This window comes from Antedon mediterranea, chromosome 3, assembly GCF_964355755.1.
Source record: "Antedon mediterranea chromosome 3, ecAntMedi1.1, whole genome shotgun sequence".
NCBI lineage: Eukaryota > Metazoa > Echinodermata > Crinoidea > Comatulida > Antedonidae > Antedon > Antedon mediterranea.
The window spans coordinates 27,040,429-27,060,319 of NC_092672.1; the positions used below are offsets into that span (position 1 = coordinate 27,040,429).

At 31.5% G+C, this 19,891-nt stretch overlaps 1 non-coding gene across 1 annotated transcript; it reads left to right on the forward strand.

Moving 5' to 3' along the window:
• The first annotated feature begins 14,103 nt into the window (after window positions 1–14,103).
• On the forward strand, window positions 14,104–14,175 carry Trnad-auc (transfer RNA aspartic acid (anticodon AUC)). Its single transcript has one exon. It is a non-coding gene; the product is annotated as a tRNA-Asp (tRNA).
• The last annotated feature ends 5,716 nt before the right edge of the window (window positions 14,176–19,891 follow it).

Here is a 19,891-nt window from a genome sequence, read left to right on the forward strand (position 1 = left end):
TCAAATCAACTCTAGAAAAAGGAACAATACAAATAGGACAGGAATGCAAACTTGTAAAATTAAGATGAAAACAACTGAACAAAATCGCAGCTGAATCAAGATTTAACACTATTCTATTCTAATCTAATTGTAGGCAAATTGCCAAGGATAACCACAAATAATAAAAACAAAAACAACTATTGCTAATGCAATGCTTAAGGGTTTTTTTGAATAATAAAGGGTGTTTTTGGTTCCATTTAGAACAGAGTTTCAACTCTACTGTACAAGCTAAGCTAACAAAAGCTAGACTTATATCATTGGTAGGCCTACATATTCTAACATACATTACATAAGCTAAGGAATTTGAACAGGCATATTAATAGGACAAGATTTTGATTGAATATTAAAAAAAACCATTTTGTTTATTGTTGTTTCTATATTATGACTAAGACATAAATTGTATTATATTTATATTTATAACACGTAGAGGCCGTTATCACATCATTCTTACTAAGGTTTTTCATCAGAGCAACACAATTATGGTTTTGTCGTCATGTTTCTATTCGTTTTAACTAATATATTATTGCAAAACACAATATGGTATTCCTCAAACTAAAAAGTTAAAATGTAATCCGTTCGTTGTTTCTCGAAAGACAGACAAAAAATACATTGATGGAATACAAATAGATTAAATTTCCATTTCCTAATTGATGGGAGATATATATATTTTAAAACAATTATGCCTAAGCCGAGGAGAAGCCTAAGTTCTTCTGTCAGGACTTATTTAATTTCATATATTGATCGACAATAATTGTTAAGAAAATATATAATCTATTAATGTATCTATAAATGAATACTTTCTATCGTTAAGAAAACCTTTGTTTATTTATTTATTTATTTATTTATTTATTTAACAACATATTTATACAGAATAATACACAATCAAGTAGAAATAAACTTGTTTTACATTGTGGTCCTGTCGACAAAAGCGGATACACATTTAAATATTATACAATTACAATTAATAATTATATAAATACAATACGGTTAACTCTGTCAAAATATTACACGCTTCATTTTTCCAACTATTTTTAATTATGAGACAATAAACACTTTGGAACTGATATCCCTAGTTTACAGTGTAGTAAGCTAAGTAAAAGGGTGCCGAAAAGTCTCGGGCTTCATTTTTATTTTTACTCTTGGGTGGGCTTCTTTTTTTGGAATAGCTTTTTTTCGAGATGGGCTTCTTTTCAAAAATCATTTTGCAAAACTAAAGAGTGAGGCTTCTTTTTAAAATACAATACTGTACTAGGATGTTTGAAACATTACCTGTGAAATGAATTCATTCACTATCCTTCTCAAAGGACATATACACAAGATGCTCCACATAAATAAAGACTTATTATTACAAGTCTTTGTGAATAGAGTTGCAAATTGTCATGATAAAAATTCCTGACATATGACAAGATTTGAAACCAGGACCCTTGGATTGGTAGCCAAGCATCATAATCACCAAAACAACATATCAAATAATAAAAACATATGCACAGGAGGAGCTAAACGACTGGGACGAATAAAGAATTTAATAAAACCTATCAAACTTAAAGTGTAATATATCAAAAGGAGATAACTGAGATTCACAAGCAGATGCAAAAATAACTGAACAATACTCAACATTAGAAGCAAGTAAATGACGTTATAAAGCAATAATAACACTGGGGCTATAGATGTCTCTATGTGTACAAACATGTAAATTTACTTTCAATATAATTCCTAAATTCCTGACTATGCGGTGGATAACTTAAGTTCTCTGTCTGTGAATCAGCATTCTGTGGAAAAGGCACTTAGTAACATTGATATCAATAAAGCTACTGGCATTGATCAGATTAGTAACGTTGTCTTAAAGGGTGCCTCCTCCTCACTCTCTTATCCGCTTTGCAAATTGTTTCAGCTATCTATTAATTCTGGGGTTTTTCCTTCATCTTGGAAACACGCTAATATTGTCCCAATTCACAAGAGTGGTCCCAAAAAACTAATCTGTAACTATCGTCCTATTTCGTTATTGCCTACTATGTCTAAGATTTTTGAGCGCATTGTGCATGATGGTTTGTCATCACATGTTGCTAATGCTTTAAGTCCTAGGCAGCATGGTTTTGTCTCTGGGAGATCATGTCAAACCAACCTCGCACTGCTTCTTGCTACATCATACGATGCAATTAACAGCAAGAAGCAGTGCGATGTGATTTACACTGATTTCTCTAAGGCTTTTGATTCCGTTTCCCATGATTTGCTTATTTTTAAACTTTCAAAATTTGGTTTATCCGGTTCACTGTTAAGTTGGTTTAAAAGCTATTTAACTAATAGACAACAGCGTGTTGTCATTGGGGGAGAGACATCTGATTGGCTCCCTGTGTTATCGGGCGTTCCGCAGGGCTCGATCCTGGGCCCGCTTTTGTTTAATTTATTTATCAACGATCTTCCTTTAAAATTTAATCATTCCGAGTCTCTTTTATTTGCTGACGATCTGAAATTGTTTAAAGTGATTACCACTCCACAGGATGCTTTTTCACTTCAGGAGGATCTGGATGGTCTCGTGGAATGGACGGAGAAGTGGGGGATAAAACTTAATGCTAATAAATGCAAATATTTATCTATAACACTTAAAAAAAGGCCTGTGCTCTTCAATTATAATCTGAGTGGACATGATCTTGAGATGGTTTATGTATGGAAAGATTTAGGTATTTTTATTGATAGTAAATTAAATTTTTGTTCACATATTAATCATGTGTTGTCAAAAGCAAATAGAATGATGGGCTTAATATGGAGAAATTGTAGGTTTATGAACGACGGCAGGGCACTTTTATCTTTATACAAATCTATTATACGTCCTCACCTTGAATATTGTTCCGCAATTTTCAATTCAATTTCTCCATGTCAGGCCCGTCGAATCGACACTGTTCAACGGAAGTTTGTTCGATTCCTGTCTTATAACTGTGTTAATTTTGCCTTTTCCATTGATTCTGTCAGCAATCGTCGAACGATATCTGATATGGTTTTTTTATATAATATTTTAAATTCTAAATATGACTGTTCATTAATTTCACTATTTAGTTTAAATGTTCCTGGTCGTACACGAAATAGACATTTATTGCATATTCCTTTTAGCCGTGTCGACTGTACTAAGAGGAGACTTTTTCATAGACTACCTTATACATTTAATAATCTAAATAGCAATCATATCGATATTTTTAATGATAGACTTGGTTATTTTAAGAGGACGATGATGTGTTCACTTCTTGAACAGTCTGCATAACCTGTTTTAATTGAAATTTTTTATGGCATGCCAATCTATGTTTTATATATATATATATATATTTTATCTGTATTTTATTGTTAACCGTTTTTGATGTTGTATTGTTTTATGTTTCAAACCTGTTAGTGGCGGTATTTATCGCTGTTGGTTTTGATTGAATAAAATAAAATAAAATAAAATAAATAATGGTGAACTAAAAATGTGTGTAAAATAATTGTATTGATCATATTATAAAAAGGTAAAAAAAAACACTTGGTTTCAGTTTAAGGGAAACATACATGGATTTGCATTTGGAGACATTGAGAGATAGACCCAGTACCGACTCCATGCAACAACACTATCAAGATCCTCATAAAGACCCTTGGCAACAACATCAGAACCGACAACACGATACAGCTTCAGGTCATCGTCATACATAAGGCAGTGTAACTTATTGACAAAATTAGAAAGATCATTAAAGAATACATAAAAAAACAAAGAATAGACTCTTGGGGAATACCAGGGGGAATAAATTTAGAAACCCCATTAATAACTACACGTTGGCTGCGATTAAAGAGATAGTTAGAAACTAAATTGAGAAGGGGCACAGTAACACCAAATTGGTTAAGTTTATGAATAAGTTGCTAAAGAGAAAGGCAGTCAAACGCTTTAGAATATAGTCAGTAAAAATAATTGTAATTTAACAGCATCAATTAATTATTAATAATTATTCTTTATCAATGTTACATTAATTAAACAAACACTTTATGAAATCGTCTTCACGTTTTGATTCGTTTTTTAGTTATCGCTCATTAAACAAATATACATTAATAAAGTACACACAGATGATGTTTTCAGTTTTGTAAGTGATATGCAGATAACAGCAAATTATGTGAGACAGGTTGTAATCAGCAGACAAGAAACTACATGCTGATTATTGTCGCTAGACATGATACCGTACGAGAATTGGGTGTATTTGCAGTTAAAACTTAGTCAGCTAGTATGGGATACACGAGCCATTACGTTCGTGTGTGTGTCCATGTCTTAACTAAATCCAAACTATACCATGCAGTGTAAACATAAACTACATTTTGATATTGTGGTATAGTTATAGAAGTAATCCGATAATGCGTTTCCGAGTTATGAGTGATCTACAAGCCTACTTGTTGTTAAAAACAAGGCAAGAATTGTGTTTTGAGCTAAAATATTATACGTATGAAACGTCATATGTGCAACAAATTTTATCTTTTACTAATTAAGTTAATTAAGACTGAACAAGGATATACAGACAAAAAAAAACAACATTTTTTCTTATTACGTAAAAAATAAAAACAACTATTTAGGTCTTAAAATAATAAAGGGTGTGTGTGGTTCCGTTCAGAGTTTCAACTCTACTGTACAAGCTTAAGCTAACGAAAGCTACACATATGTCATTGGTACATATTCTAACATTACACTACATTATGGCTAACACATAATTTGTATTATATTTATAACACATAGACAAGTTTTAACTTCTAGAAGGGATCCATGATATAATGACTTCCAATTACTGCTTTATCTATGTTTATAATACTGTTACTTTAATATCTTTTTTTCTATTTTGTATTTTTATCTGAATAAATGTTATCTGATTGATTGATTGATTGATTGATTGATTGATTGATTGATTGGTTATCACATCACTCTTACTAAAGTTATTTCATCAGAACAAAAATTTGGATTCGTCGTCATGTTTCTATTCGTTTTAACTAATATATTATTGCAAAACACAATGGTATTCCTCAAACTAAAAAGTTAAAATGTAATCCATTCGTTGTTTCCCGAAAAACAGACAAAAAAGGCATTGATGGAATACAAATAGATTAAATTTGCATACCATAATTATTGGGAGATATATAGACAATTTATTTTTAGGAAGGTTTTTTCTAAGCAATTAAACAGAATAGAAGCCAATATTCTTTTGTCTGAATTTCATATAATTTCATATATTGATCGACAATAATCAAGAAAATATCTGTAGTCTATTATTATATCTATAAATGATTACCGGTACTTACTATCATAAACAAAACTGTTGTGGCCTGCTTCATGTTTTCCATTATATTTTTTACTTATGAGAAAATAGACATTTTGTAAGTGGTATGCGGGTGAATGTACTGTTACAAGTGATATCCCTACTTTACAGTGTAGTAAGTAAAGGGGTACCGTAAAACCTTGGGTTTCTTTTTGTTGGTACACTTGGTGGGCTTTTTTTAGATCAGCTTCTTTTCGAGATAGGCTTCTTCTCGAGAATCTTTTTGAAAACTAAATAGGGAGGCTTCAAAATACAATACTGTACTAGAATGTTTGAAATATTACCTGCCAAAGATCATATACATTATCTGCATCACAAGTTATCTAGCAATAAATAACCTTATTCCTTTGATATTTAAATAGTCTATCTAGTCTATATGGGTTTGAGTTTTTAGATGTCTTTTTACGACATGATGGTCAATTGGGAGATTTCAGTGAACGAATGGGACGGTATAGAGCGTTTTACAGTTTTTCGAGACACAGTGACGGCGGTCATCCCTTTCTGACAGTCCGCAGACCCTGTATATGGCTATTTCTATTCTTCTTTGAATCGAGCACTTCTGTCTACATGATTTAGGCTTATAACCTATCAAATTTACTAATACTTATTTTATATTTAGCCTATATCAAACCACTAATGTATGTTTGTTTCTGAAAAACAACTTTCAAATAAGCTTTATGCTTTGTTCCATTAACAAAAACATGTTTTCATATTCATTTTAACTAACATCTATTAATGTAAAACGTTATGGCCTCTTGACGAATTACCTAAACGTCCAAACTAACTAATGGAAAGTTAAGTGTAATCCCTTTCTCGTTCTTTAAAAAACATTGAACGAAAAACAATTTACAAAACAAATAGATTATATATTCATGTCATAATTGCTGCGAGATATGGCCATTATTTTAGAAAGCAAATAAGTCGAGGCCTGTGCGTTTTTCAGTCAGCATTTTTTTTTCTACAATCCTGGACACGCTACTGCTTCGCATATGTTTTTTTTTTGGTGTATTGCACTTCAAAATGAAGGTATAAAAGTTGTACCAATTATGAAAAATGCCATTCAGTTTGACAAGACAGCACTTCGATAAACCAATCATTCAACTATAATCAAGATGTTTATATCAACTGTGATAGCATTTATCATCTACTCATTCATGTTTTGTGAAGGACAAGGTAAACATATTTTACTTTTTTTCTACTTTTCATACATATACATGAGTGCTGTTATTCACTAAGGTATTGGAATATTATGCCTAGTCAAATTTTATTATGTTTTCCATATATTACAGGTCGTCTTGTATTTGTAAGAAAAGAAACACTTTATCTCTTTATTTCTTCTCCACCACCCTCTTTAACAACACTGGTGATACTACATGTTCTCCGAGGAAACCCTTGTTTGCACAATGTACTATATAAGCTAGTGCACTTTATGATGTTTAAAATAAGATTATTTTATATCGTGAATGTTGTGCATTTATAATAAACGTATGTGTGTATAACTTAAAATATTACAGTACATCTTTCATTAGTATCCACATAATATTGTTTCAGTATCGTAATTCAATAGTAAAATATTTGATCATGGTAACTTAGTAGGCCTAATATAATCATGTAAATTTTACATTTATTCATTTAATTAGGTTAAAAATACATAATAAAATGCATCACCATCATCATTATACTACTCTACGTTTATGTAATTTCAAGTAAGCTCATACATTTTTGTTTTGTAATCTAAAATTCTTGAATATTTTCTGTGATTTTGATATCTCTAAAGTTGATAAGAGTTAAACATTTAGCTTTTTCGTTTACATTAGTTTGTCCCACATGTTGTAGTAACATGCCGATTGGTCTCGCTGACGACAACCGAGACCCAAACTTTAAAGACACAGAATTTACAGCCAGCTCTTTTGAAACTTATGGCCAAAGACCATCAAGAGGTCGATTGAATACACAGCTTGAGGACTCTTCTAATCAGGGAGCGTGGATGGCCGCCTCCAGCAACAGCGATCCTTGGATTAAAGTAGATTTGAAAGCTGCCAATAACATCGGAGGCATAATTACACAAGGACAAAATGGTGCTAGTTACTGGGTTACGAAATTTGACGTTTCGCACTCAAAAAATGGAAAAGATTTTGTCTACATCAAATCTACACCTACAAGTTCTGAACCTAAGGTAGATGTCTTTACTCTACTTCACAATAATTGTGTTTTAATACTTAATTTTTGATACGTTTCTATAATTACAATGACTAGATGCTACGCTCGCTTCGCTCGCGTACCATCTAGTTCGTGCCCACAGATGATTCTCGAATACATAGTAATTTCAGCGTAAAAAAAACTGGCAATTTTAAATGTACGTACGGCAGGACTATAAAACATTGTCGTTTACAGAAACAAATAAGTAGACACAATGATTTATGTAGTCAACCAAAATTAGCACCTAGAGACTTGTCACAAAATGAGTCGAAATTTGTTATTTGGACTCATTTAAACAAACCCAAATTATTCTTTATATTTCTTTATTATCCAATCATTAACGAAATATTTTTTTTATAGGCCTATAAATAATATACCACTAAATAGAGTAAAACATTTCCGATTTAATACTTTATTAAAACTGTCACTGTCTCATGGTCGATTGAAATAGTAAAGTACATTTAAAGACCACTAATACATTTATATTTTTGTAATTATTAATTAATACAAACGTTGAGAAACAACTGACGGTAATAAAGTATTATATTATTATGTGTTTATAATCTAAAAGTAGGGGCTACCCACACTCACAGTGATAAAGTTTATTAGTATATTTGTTTATATTCTATCTAACAGTACCAACACACTTTTGATTCAAATAGCGATCAAAAGTGGTAATACCTATTTGCAGTATTGTATAGCATTACAATACTATTTCTGTTTATTCTCCAAGGGTCTATAAATTTACCTACTTGTGTTAAACCATTTAGGTATGCAATAATTTGGAATGTTCCATTCATTGCAAATCAATACATTTCTATAAACGTATATTAAATCTATCAAAATAGTATTTTTTAAAGAAAATCGGCCTGTCTTCAACATTATGATGCTGTACTCTAGCTGTTCAACCGGTTTTCAGCTATTAAAAACAATTATCGTAGGAGGAGATAGGAAAATGCGAAGCCTCCTCGCATTTTTGTGGCGGGTATTTTTCAAGATGGACATCCATTAGACAGTGTATACCACGATCGAAAAACACCCCTATTTGGGGCAAATCGTTGAACCTAAATTCGTTTTAATCGTCAATAACTAATTATCTAACTTAATTTAATTAGTAAACAGGGTTACATCAGGTGGTTAAAATGAGTACCGAAAGTACGAACCAACTTTATATACCATCGAGTAAAAATTCTAGAAGTAAAGCGCGATTTACCGAATTTTGCCTTTAATAAAATGCGAAGCCTCCTCGCATTTTTGTGGCGGGTATTTTTCAAGATGGACATCCATTAGACAGTGTATACCACGGTCGGAAAACACCCCTATTTGGGGCAAATCGTTGAACAAATTTCGTTTTAATCGTCAATAACTAATTATCTAACTTAATTTAATTAGTAAACAGGGTTACATCAGGTGGTTAAAATCAGTACCGAAAGTACGAACCAACTTTATATACCATCGAGTAAAAATTATAGAAGTAAGGCGCGATTTACCGAATTTTGCCCTTACGTAAATTTATATATAGATAAAGCAATAGCATGGTACTTATAACATGATTGGCATTTACCAAGAAAGTATTACTTTATTTCCATTGACAATGGCTTAATTTTATTTAAACAATTATACTGTATTAAAAGTATGTTCTAATACAAAAATACAGAAATACCACAGAAAACTTTATTGGTCTCATATAAAAAATAAGTTGTTAATTCGATGTTGACAGCTCATAGAATCCATACACACTTTAAATATAACAAATTGAAAATAGGCTTATAAAACAAAATATTATCTGAACAATGTATATGGTATTATTTTAGGTCTTTATTTAAAATGGGAGGCCTACTAAATAATATGATATATACTGCCATTTTAAAAAGTTCCTACTCTGTTCAGATCACGTTAAGTTCAGACTCTTTATTTTAACCTCTTTGGTTGGAATATGCCAGTCATCAGCATCGTGTGGTAACTGTTTTATCCAAGTATTACTGATTTAATTTTAATTTATTAACCTATGGATTTTTTTAATATTGACATTTAAATAGGTCTTTACTGGGAACACTAATTCAGACACAAAAAAGTACAACTATTTTGAAAAGATTACTGCCCGTTACATACGTATTCATCCAAAGGCATGTCATGGAGCTACTAGTCTTAGGTTTGAACTTCTTTACTGTTAGTGGTAAGTAGGCCTATACTCGTATTGTACAGTACTTCTCTCTATGATACTGACATCATGCCTGTGTCAAACTAACCAAGTGATAGAAAAGCAATCTTAGGCCTACGTGGAAAGGACTCTGGTAACTAACATAACGGACCAATCATGTTACCTTAATAAGGTCTAGTAATTAGTGTCGATATTATTGGGTGGAAAAGACGTTTCTCACAAATATACTAGAACCCATAACTTTAAACATTACACTTTCAGAAAGTAAAATCACTGAGTAAAGTCAAGACAGTGTAGTATCTTCTTTGGTGATGAGCTTGATATTTCGGTTCATGTTAAAAGAATACAGATTTTTATTTTTTATTTCTGAAATTAACAATGAACCGATTTTCTTGACATTAAATACTATTGAAAATATGCATGTTCTGTAAGTACCGTAGCCTATGTTTCCACCAAAACATTCAGGATGATAACTTGAAAATTGCCATAGTCTAAACAAACAAACAAATAAACCAAAAGAACACACAAATAAAGTAGTACGTTTTATACTTAGCAAAAATACTATTTTGCCAAGTAATAAAGTAAATTCTAAGCAGGAAAGAATGGAATTCTAAGCATGAAAGAGTGTAGTGTATACTATTTCTAAGACGGTTTCTTCGAAGGAAAAGTGATCAAATCAATTTATTTGCTCTTCCACCTGAATATTATCACTCTTGCCTGATGTAACTATTTATTTGACAAGTAATGCAGCTTATCCGCAATGAGACATTATGAATTATTTCTTTCGTAATCTTTTTTTTTCAGATAAATAGAACGGCAAAAGAAACTACTGTCAAGTTACGAACGTCTGACCCATAGAGAATTAACAAATCATCGAATAGTAGTGTAGTATTAGTAATATAAATTATGGAAAATCGTGATATTTAACAGCTAAATTAAATTATAAAATGTTTAAACAATTATTGTGAAGGTGAAATTATTAATTAGAAAAAACAAATAGGCATAAAACATATATTATATATGTCAAATATTGCATTTTAGATTACGGATTTAACTTGATGTATAGTTTCTGAATGTGTAAATGCATTTGGGAGTCATACAGTTTGAATTATTAAATGTAAATTACATATTAATTGCAATTGAATGAAATTTAATTAAATATTATGAATAATGTAGAAATACAATTTTAGAACTTGTTTTTTTCATTGTCTTTGCATGTCTGAACTACTCAATGATTTCGTTTTTAACTTTTGAATAAAATAAAATAATTAATTAATGAATGAGCAACACACAAACAAACGAAGGGACAAAACATTGAAAAAATATTGAAGAAATGATGAATAAATATACGAACGAATAATGTATAAACAAATGAAAGGCGATGTTATTAATAGGTGTACAATACATTAGTTTTATTTTAACGAAAGCGGCCATTTTAACGAACACTATACTTCCTGATATAAATCAATGTTTAGCGCCAGTAGTTGGTCCCGATCAACGAGCCACCCTTTATAGAAAATCCAGCTATAACACAGAATAATACCCCCCTGATTACAATAATAGAAGTTATAGATAGCATTAAACATCTTAAATTAAATAAATCACCAGGAATTGATGGTTTAACACCTAATTTTTTTAAGACCCTACCTACTAATATTTTACAAATAATCACTAACATTTTAAATTTTATTATTAAATCTAGTAAATATCCAGACAATTGGACAACTGGAATTTTAGTTCCTATCTAAAAAATTACAGACCTATTACTTTATTTACATGGATTATAGAAAAACGAATCAGCGAATGGGTAGAGCAAAATAATATTATACCAGAAGAACAAGCAGGGTTCAGAAAGGGATATAGCACAACCGATAACATGTTCATTTTAGACACTTATTAATTTGCGCATTTTGTCATTTTTAACGTGCTCGTATAGCGTTATTTTAAGTCGGAACTGACTCAAATTTTGTGAATATACTAAGGATGGTGAGTAGAATCGTATTTTTTACGCCTTTTAAGTATCGCGCGCGCAAATTTTTGCCTAATGGCTTAATTCATGCTCTAAATTGATCAAAACATAATTTTGAGCTTTCTCAATTTTTAACGCGCAATTTCACGCGCATGACCTTGAAACGCACATGACCTTGAAACGCGTAAGTTTTTATTTGCTAATATTTTTATCTTTGACCTGAAGTCTATGTGTAGTGAATTTTTTTCACATGTGATAATAAATTATGGAGATATGATTGATAATGTGATTTCACAAAATGGCGTATAAATGACGTCACGGATGAGTGATCACGCTGAAAAACTAACTACGACTAAACTAAATTATTTTTAATTTATTTTGAAATTTTTGTGATTATTGACATTTAACTTTTAGAGATAATTGACACACAAAATCTGTACAGAAAAAAATAAATATTAAGAATAACAATAATAAAGATCTTATACAATAACAATAGGTAATCATTTTATTCTAAATGATCACCTAATTATGGTTAATTCTGACATAGGCAAGCACAATGGAAAAACTTCGGTACAAATCTCTGCCTTGGATACCTATCTGATCTATCTCAGATGTACCGTGAAATGTAAATTTGATAACATTAGTTTTCACTATTACGATATTGTTCCATATTTCTATCTTATGAAGATATTATAATAAAGAGTTTTTTTAACAAAATTTATGATTTCAACGGTAGATTTTCAACTCAATTTCAATTCTTCGCAGTCAAAGTAATTTCCGGGTTCACGATGAATTCACCTTGCAACAACCTGGTTTCAACTATTTTCTCTCTTTTATACACAAGGAAGCAGTAAAAATAATAGATTTGACCCTGATAGTGACTGGAAACAGGCACTTTCCATCAATCAATACAGTGTCCCTTTGGAAGACTGAAGAAAAAACCGATAGTAGGACTGGAGCTTAAGTTGGCCATAGTGGCTATAGCCATTTCAGTTTTTTGTTTATTTTAGGAACGGACCGCGCGTGTGAAGGTACAGTAGTTAAAAAATAAAAATTATACTGCAAATTAATAAAGATCAAATTAAATATATGCCATAAAGAATCGGACTATATTGTGGGGAATAGTATTATAAAATTACATAGGGAGATTTGATGATAAGAAAAAAAAATTAACATCCCTCGAATAAGTACCTCCCTCAAATGAACTCCGCCTCCCCACCTCCGCCCTATCAGGGCCCTACCAAACAATAAACACTATACTTTAAAATGTTATTAATCATCTAAGACACTGTGAAACAGAGTAGGTTTAGTTTTACGAATGTCAAGCATTTTCAATAATGGTAACCGACAGAAAACGTAGGAGAAGGAGAACGTCCTTCTAAAACCTTTTTATTGTTATTATTGAACCGATTTTTTGGTTTTTAAATAGGCATCTTATGAATATACCTATTTAAACTAAAACATTGTGGGCGTTAATAAGCAAAAGTCAGGGAGTTAAGTTAATTTGATATTTTGTTTTCTTATTCTGTAATTTTTCTAATTTAAAAACACTCTAGCAAGTAATTCTACAGTATTTGTGGTACAGTAGATTGCGTGCGTTTGTCTGTTTAGGATTGTAGGATTACTCAAAAAGTTATTGCAAGATTATTACCAAAAACAAGACATCAGATCTTATTACATGGTCAAGGACCACTCCATTAAATGTTGGGGCAATCCGGGCCAGGGTCCATTTTCAAAAGGCAGCGGCGAGTAGTCATTTTTTCGAGAATTATCTAAAAACCCTTGTATAAGAGGCAAGATTTATAATTATGTAAAATGTAATTTTAGAACAAAACATAATTTGATTTATTGTACAGGTTTTTTTATACCAGTAGTTAAAAAACTATTTTCACCAATTTTGTTGTTGTTGTTGTTGCTGTTCTATTTTTTGTCAACTGAAACTAGTGTTGAAATTTGCATACACATGTTTTTAGCGAAATTAGTAAAATCACACACAGAATTAGGACACACAAATAAAATATATATATATATATAAATCCAAAGGCAAATTACTGAAAAAAATGACAATGCTGTGGGTATCAGTGGCTGGATCTCAATGGAGATACAAAAATAAAAAGCGAAAAGCTAAATCAAAACGATAAAGTAAACAGCCAGAAAAGTTAGCAGAGCTTTCGGGCAACACTAGCCCTTCATCAGTGCAAGTGATATATATATATATAATTTGAAACGATAAAGATGAGGAAATCTGTGAGAATGAGAAAAAGTCGCCCCAACCGAGCCTCGAACTCGGACCGCCTGCTTGATATGCAGATGTCCTAACCATTAGACCACTGGGGCTTTCATGGTATTGTTCGAACTCGATCGGATAACGACTCTTTAACATTCTCGGCGTGGTACGGCGGAACAGCACTAGTCCTCAGTTGTACGCCCCAGTGGTCTAATGGTTAGGACATCTGCATATCAAGCAGGCGGTCCGAGTTCGAGTCTCGGTTGGGGCGACTTTTTCTCATTCTCACAGATTTCCTCATCTTTATCGTTTCAAATTAATTAATTAAATTTCAGTATATCACCGGGCGGTTTAGAATTAATGTTCTTTGCCTCTTGTGTTTATATATATATATATATATATAGATAAACACAAGAGGCAAATATATATATATATTCCTGTGAAATCCGACATAATTACTACTATTATAATGTACATTGAACAATAATCTCTGGTAGGAATCAAACCAAATGTTCTTATTAGTATAGCCTTTTGGCAAAGTACCCACTGCATCATTTAATCAGATGCGAATCTATTACCAGCATAAGCTTGATTGTCTATAACACCAGGCTATTGATCTAAAGGACATGGGTTCAAGTTCCACCCGAGTATTGATGTACTTCATGTTAAATAAAGTTATGTCAGTGCAGGGAAAACATTTTTTCAACCAAAATCAAGTCAAGCATAAGTAGAACCTACCAGCATGTCACAGCTTTTGAATAGTTTTCGTTTATATTGAAAAATTGGGGAAATATTTGTTTTAAATGTAAATTATTTAAATGGAATGGTAGGCCTATAACATTTTTTTATTTAAATATGTGCTATGATTAATTTATTGTAGCTAAAGTTGTTTTTTGTACAACATATATAATTATTTCAATATAAAATTTAATGACAAAAAGAGAGATCGACGTTTCGGTACCATCATAGAACCATCTTCAAGATCAAGTGAATACAAAACAATAATAATTATGTGCACTAAGCACCAAAGTTGGTGAAAGGAAATGCTAATTTGGGGCTAATTAAGTAATTAGCTCCTCCTACTGAGTTAGATAAACAATTTAGCTTTGATGGAATCCGATTGTTTATTGAGTGTAGGTTTTATCTCTTTGATCCACAACATCTTCTTAATTAGGCAATCAAACTTATTGTTGCATTTAGATAAGACTCTAAAGTATTCTGAGATATCACCAGTTATGCCATGTTGTTTTAGGTGATCGCCTATAATACTTTTGTTATGTTCATTAATGCGTTTGTAAAGGTGTCGGCAAGTGTAACCGACATAGTTTGTATCACACAAACCACATTGAAATTTGTACACAACGCATTGTGAATTATGATTCTGGGTTTCATTTCTTTAGGTTTTAAGGTATCACCTATCTTACGACTAGTAAATACTGGTAAAATATCATTTTCAATCTTCGCACTAAGTTGTTTAAATTGTTTAGTAACCGTGTTACAACAAGTTTGATCCTTGTTCGGTAGTACAATCCTAATAGGCTGGGGAGATTCATCAGTTAGCATATCTTCATTAGTATTACTAGGAGTCACACAAGTATTAATGTATTGGTTGAAAGCCTTAACAATATTACTAATAAGATCTAAAGGATAATTCAACTTTTGAAAAATCTTAGTTACATTATCAACCTCTGATAGGAAAATGTCATGCGTAGATGACAATTTGTCACTTCAGACATACTCTCTTATTAATTAAGTCTAATCCGTGCCTTGAAAAATATTTATTGGATTGTACAGACTTTCTAGGATCTAGCCTCAAATTCAAACTACGTTCTAACACCCTTCCTTTAGGTCACAGGAGTTGTAAGTGGCTTCCTGAATATGATGGTATCTGTAAAATGTGTAAGAATGGTTTAGAAGACATTCAACATTTTCTATTCACATGTAACCAACTCAATGGCATAAGGATTGAAGAATATACCAAATTAGAATATATGTTAATCGATATCAATCATTTAGATGTATGGGAAAATTTTATCTCTGGTGACCTGAACACCAAATTATATCTTGTATTAGGTGGAACTGATAACTACTATCATTATATGTATGACGTCGATTCCATATCAAATATCTTTGATTGTTACTGTAAGCACTATGTTAAAAGAGCTTGGGCACACAGATGTATTGTTCTAGGCGAGTAATGTTCATATCAATCAAACTAAATGATTGATATCTATCTCACTAAATGATTGATATCTATCTCATTACAGTGTTAGGTCTACATTGTTGTTGCCCAATTCATTTTATATTGTACAGTTCCTACCTATTCTATATGTTTATTTCTTGTAATTTTGTATTTTTAGGTGTCATTTCAATGGTATTGTAGTTACTGTAGTTGAATTGTTTTGACATGTTGACCTACGTCGACTTTTTATTGTAATTGTTAATTTCTATATCATGTTTTTTTTTTTTTTTTTTTTGTATATTTCTCTTGGATGCAGCTTCCATTTGGTCGAGTGCCACTGTTGTAAAAGTGTAATCTCCAAATAAATTATTATTATTATTATGGAGACAAAAGGTGTATTGCTACTTGGTTTGGATGTTTTTACCTAATCACAATATTGTACAGTCTCCATACAAACTTATTAACAAAAAATTATTCCGAACTGCAAATAACATTCAAAGCTCCAAATTCTATATATTTTATTTCAGGTAAAAATGAGGTAATCTAATATACATAGAAATGGTTGCTATGGTGATAAAACACATTTTTTTATACACCTAAAAAGTTAACATTATATTCATTAGATAACCTAATTGGCATTTCTTATAAATACCAGTATCAGATGATTTTTGCCTATGGAATAAAAAGTAACTGGATAATTTGCATAATTGTATGTTGTTGCTATGGAAATGAAAATGCATTTTGTTACAAAATTATACAATTTTGGAATTATTTTTTTTACATAACTATATTTAACAATACTAGTAGATAGTTTAAATTCAAAAATTGCTAAAAAAGTTATTGTATATTATTTGAAAAAAAAACTTTTGTGCTTTTTTATGGAAAAATTCTGTGTAAAATCTGTAATGTAAAAAAATGCATAGCAACGGTTGCTATAGCAATGGATATTTTAATTTTTTCATTTTCCAATACCAGAGTATGGTTCTAGCAAGTTTCAATGATTGTTGGTGAGTAGTTTTGGAGAAAAGTACTTTTAAGTTAAATTCTCCAAAAAACAAAATTTTAATGTAAAAAATGGCGGCCATTTTGATTTTGCGATTTGGGCATGTTCCCCAAGGGGATTCTGGGTAATTTTGAGTTGTGACCTTCCCTAGACCTATATTTTCAAAAAAATATAAAAATTAGCCGGTAGTACTTCCATTGCCACTTCAACCAAAAAATAGCCTCTAATCTGCCCACCTTACATATAGAAGGAAAAGAAATTGAAAATATCCATCTTAAGCATTGTAAATATACATTAAATGTCCAGCAGTCGTGTCCCAACGAGGCGGCCAGAAGTGAATTAGGCCATATCCAATTAAAGTATTACAGACATATTAGAATGTTAAGTTACTGGATTAAAATATTAATGATGGAAGACACAAGACTACCAAAAATATGCCTTCTTCAACAAAAGTCCTGGGCCCAGAAGGGAAGCGACTGCTGGGTACTAAATGTTAAATATATTCTTAACTATTACGGATTTAATTATATTTTTTATTTAAATGATATAAATAATAATTTCTTACACAATTTCAGCCAGAGGGTATACGATACAGCTTTACAGAACGGAAGAGAAAGTCTCCAAAAAAACCCACGTTTGCGATTTTATAATATTTTAAAGCTGATTATGTTACAGAAGACTATTTACATGATTTAAATTTTAAGTTTAGGACACTTTTATCAAGTTTCGTTTATCAACACATAATTTATTTATTGAGAAGGGAAGACATCTTAAAATAAATTAGAGAAAATAGAATCTGTTTATTTTGTAATACTGGTGAAATTGAAGACGAATTGCATTTCTTATTTAGTTGTTCTATATACAACAACCTGAGACAGAAATACATTAAAATCAAAAATCAAAATATATATACCTATTTGAATTATGTATTTATAAATAAAAGAGAAATAAGACTGTTTGCTATATACATTGAAAAAAGTTTTAACTTAAGGAATGTCCAAATCAAGAGAAATAATTTTATTTTAATGTTTTAGAAAATGCATAAGTTTAAGAAACTATCGCCTAAATATTGATTCATGCTATTATGTAATATGGACCGAAGGCCAAAATTACGAATAAAGAAAGAAAAAAAGATCATATTCCCCTGTCAGGAACAAACAATCCCCACATTTGACCAATCAGAGCATAGATTTAGTTTCAGTGTAAATTATTAATTACCAGTACCCGGCGTAATAGTAGTGAGGCCAATGTGAGTTTTTCCATCATAGGGAGAATTTTCTGGTAATAGTTGGCAACCATGTGGAATATATCCCTTATGGGATGACAAAAAAGATAGAGGTGGATGCCACTCTCAAATTTCAGGTCAAATGTCATTTTCAAGGTTATAATGTCAAATATGGTACAATAGAGGTTTAAGCTGTTTTCAACAACATATAAGCCAATTAAATGAAATGTAACCATTATTGGATCATTATTGACATTGCGGAAGATTATCAATTCATCAATTTTTCAACTTACAAGTTTAAAGGTCATTTTCAAAGTCAAATAAAGCACAAACCTGTTAAATAATCGGTATTAATAATTGAAATAAATATAATTTTCATGAGGATAGGATGGGGCTGATGGTTATAGTGTGGTGTCAAAAAGATCAGAATTTTACTCGGAAGATTTTAAACTTAAAAGCATTTGAATCACTCCTGAAAGTGGGAGATGAGTCCTAGAGTATAAAAATAACCGATTGGAATGTCTTAAATTACATTAAAACCGTCACAGAGGGGTTGTGAGTTGAGAGTAATGGGCCCATTTTAAGTGTTTCCTTTAGCCTAAGTGAATACAATGGAAATACAGTACTTAAATATTTATTGAGTAAAGTGAAATACTTAATATTTAAGGGAAATAATCACTTTAGTGTGATTGGTAAAATACGGCCACTGAGTCTAGTTAGATGTAGCATTTCAAGACCCTCCAAAGACTATGTCTGTTATACAGTTTTCTTCTCAAGAGTACCATATATTTGGCAATTAAACTTTTCTATGTACTGTAAGTGCAAATTCTTAATCTTATTCAATTCCATTTATAAGGAGTGGATGCGTTACGAACGTTTTCCATTTTATTTATTTGTTTACACCTTATTTATAGAGGGTGACCCTAAACAGCGTATGCTGACAATCAATTACCCTCTTGATGAGTGACAATGGCTGTGTGTATACTAGTACACCGGGGTAAACCCCTACTCGTCTCGAAAGATGTACTTGGCTCACTGGACCTACGGTTTAGGCCTAGTCCTTATCCGAGAAGACTCATTCTACCACCAGAGCCATGGAGTGAGTGAGACTCGAACCCCTGCCGATTTTAATATGGCAATGTATTACGGTTCCACTGTCTTAACCACTTGGCCACCCACTCACTCACTCCAGTATGAAAAGCTGAAGCTGATTATTCTTACTAGGGTTTCAGTCACTTTGCTATTCACTATACCATGCATCGTCCATACTTTAGTAGGATATACGGTATATTGGAGTTACAAAGTGCATAGGCCTATAATTACCATATATAGCATATCATCAACTTTTAGGTATAAGTACAATCTTTGTCATTGACATAGAAGAATATCATTTCTCCTTGTTGGTCTTGCATTCTGAAAATCCAGGAGACGAGGAGAAGGTTGTGCACAAGTTTCCATTTGGCGGAAAAATGTTATCCATCATTTGTCCCAGTTCCACATACACCCACAAAAATTGAATATTAATAGGATTTTCTTTCAAGCAAAAATTAAAAACTTCGTGTTTGACGAGTTCCACA